We start from the raw sequence: 3102 nt of genomic DNA on the forward strand, positions 1-3102 counted from the left end.
GGAGAAGGACATCATGGTCAGGAAAATAGAGTGTCAGTGAAAGAAGGAGATCCTCAATGAGATGTATTAACACACAGGCAGAAACTATGGCCTCAAACTTAGCAGTGATTAAGAGGATGGCACAGGACCAGACATGATTTCATTCTTTTGCACATAGGATCAGTATGAGTTGGAACAGACTTGAGGACTGTAGGATAAGCACTGGACTGTGAACCAAAAGGTCAGTGGTTTGAACCTACTAGCTGCTCCTTGGAAACCGACTAGGTGGCACTTAACAACAACAACAATGGCAACATACCTATGATGGGCCATGTCCTGTTCTAGGTGCTGAGGATACAACAAAGGACTAAGCAAACTACTCCCTGCCTCATGATATTGATATTCAAGTAGGGAAGGTTGATAACTAAGCAAAGGATCCATTATAATTATTACACATTGTGCTAAGTGCTGTGAATGATCACGCAGAGGTAGGGGATGGGATCAACTTGAGTTGAATGAATGGAGAAGCCAATTCAGGAAGATGACAATCACACAGAGACTGGAAACGTGAGAGGCAATCAGTCTGAGGTTGTCCTGGAGAAGCATGTTGGTGGGAGAGACAGAGGTAGATGCACAGAAGAGGCTGGGGAGAAGGTGTTTAGCACATCAACTGTGGAACGAGGTTAGGTTGGAGAATTAGACAAAGTCAGACTGGGTCAGGCATTGAATATCACGTAAATGTTGCGGGTTCTATTCCAGATGTTAAAGGAAACCTCTGATGGCTGAAACCACAGAGATGACATGATCTGACTTATACAGAAGTAAATATATATATATGTATTTATTTATTTTAAATGCTTTTATTGTGAATTGAGTGATAGTTTACATGGTTGTTGTTTTTGTTAGGTGCCATCAAGTTGGTACCAACTCATAGCAACCCGATGCACAATAGAATGAAACACTGCCCAGTCCTGAGCCAACCTCACAATTGTTGCTACGTTTAAGCCCATTCATCAATGGTTCAAATCCCATTTTGCCAATCCAACTCATTGGGGGTCTTCCTCTTTTTCTCTGACCCTCCACCATACCAAACATGATATCCTTCTCCAGCGACTGGTCCCTCCTGACAATATGACTGAAGTATGAGAGACGAAGTTTGGCCATCTTGGCCTCCAAGGAGCACTCTGGCTGCACTTCTTCCAACACAGATCTGTTGGTTCTTTTGGCAGCCCATGGCACTTTCAATATTCTCCTCCAACACCATAACTCAAAAGCATCAGTTCTTCTATGGTCTTCCTTATTTACTGTCCAGCTTTCGCATGCATATGAGGTTATTGAAAATACCATGACTTGGGTCAGGTGCACCTTAGTCCTCAAGCTGACATCTTTGCTCTTCAACACTTTAAAAAGGTTTTGTGCAGCAGATTTGCCTAATGAAACATGTGGAACATTGGTTTTGCACTCATCCTATCGTATTTCCTTTCATTCCATGATTAAATCCCCTCCACGCATCATCATTCATCAGTATTTGTTTCTATTCCTTCTGCTTTTTTTTTTTTTTTATGTACAGTAAATTTATTTTTGAATGGGGAAAATTGTTTTCAAAAAGAGAACCATACATTCATGGTGTGAACTCTTTGATCCTGGTGATATTTAAAGGAGACATGGAGAAACATCTGTCAGGCATGCTGTACTCCCCAAAGGGGGTGACGTCTTTTTAAGGACTCTTTAAGTTCTGTGTCTTGGGGAATGCAATGCTGGCCAGGGGTCACAAAAGCCACATGTGTCTGGGGGCTGTGCAGGTCAAGTGGTGAGTGCTGCTGGCCAGGTATGGGTGTCTTTGCAGCACGGTGGAAGGGAGCGGTGGGGGATTGTGTAGCACTGTGGAAGTGGGGTGGGGGGGAGCCACGGCTACCTGGCTAGACGTGAGTGTTCACACAGCACTGTAGGAGTCAGGGGTCAACTCCAGGTGTATGTGTCTCCACAGCTCTGTAGGAAGTGGGGAAACTCACCCAGCTGAGTCTGGGTGCCCATGCAGCATTGCCAGAGTCAGTGGGACCAAGGTCAACTGTCTAAGTGCCACCTGATTGTGTCCATGCAGGGGTTATGTTAGAGCCACCAAGTCTCCACCTTTCTTAAGAGAAGCTACAAGTTGGGATATTCTATGCAATCTTGATCCCCCCCCCCAATAGTAAAAGCATTTATTATCAAGCGAATTGGGGAACACAATGTACTTTAAATGCTATGTATATGCAATTACAAATTACAACCTCCAAACCTCCACACAATTATAGCCAAAGACCTGACATTTGTACACCTCAGATATCTTTGCTTTGCTCCTGTTCTGCCATGAATTCATAGGGAATAGTTCTAGCAACTCAGCCTCCTTTCCTTTGGTTCTCACACAGTGTGCTGGCAATTTAGTTGAACCCAGATACCTTTCTCTTTGGCTTCCTTCTTTTTCTGATTATTTTTCTTCACTTGCTTCAGGAAGCTATCTTGGCTCGGAGAGTGCTTAATATGCTCAATGCGCACATTAATTATCTTGGCAAGAATCTTGCCCTTGACTTGCTTGTTCACAACAATGCCGACAGCATGCTGGGTCACATTGTAGACTCTTCTGATTTTGCCATGGTAACATTTGTGGGGTAGGTCTTTTTGCACTGTGCCCATTCCCTTGATGTCCACAATATCACTTTTCTTATAGACTCGCATGTACGTGGCCAAAGGAATAGCCCCATGTTTTCTGAAAGGCCTGGAGAACATAGAGCAAGTGCCCCACCTCTTTCCCTTTGTGTTCGTCATCTTGGTGGATTACTACAAGATGGCGGCTCCAGCTGAAAAAAATGCAATCTCTTGATTTTTAAATGTGGATTCAAAAACTCACAAGCAAATTATTGTGTGGTATAAAAATATGATATCAACCATTCCCCTCAATAACTCATTGCAATGGCCATACAGAACTCAGACACCATCCTCACAGTTATGGGGTTAATTGGGGAAGTTAACACTTTACAATTCAGGTTCAGAAATGCTCAGGGCACAGTCGTGCCAGTTGGGATAGTCCCTCCTCAGCCGTACTCACAGGCAGGCCTCTCTCTACCTGGCTAATGTTATACAGTT

The 3102-nt window shown here is 43.7% G+C and overlaps 1 pseudogene; it reads right to left on the minus strand.

The window, feature by feature from the left end:
- Positions 1-2297: 2297 nt before the first annotated feature.
- Positions 2298-2784, minus strand: LOC102824960 (annotated as a pseudogene).
- Between the last annotated feature and the right edge of the window lie 318 nt (positions 2785-3102).

This window comes from Chrysochloris asiatica, unplaced genomic scaffold (genome assembly GCF_000296735.1).
Source record: "Chrysochloris asiatica unplaced genomic scaffold, ChrAsi1.0 scaffold00425, whole genome shotgun sequence".
NCBI lineage: Eukaryota > Metazoa > Chordata > Mammalia > Afrosoricida > Chrysochloridae > Chrysochloris > Chrysochloris asiatica.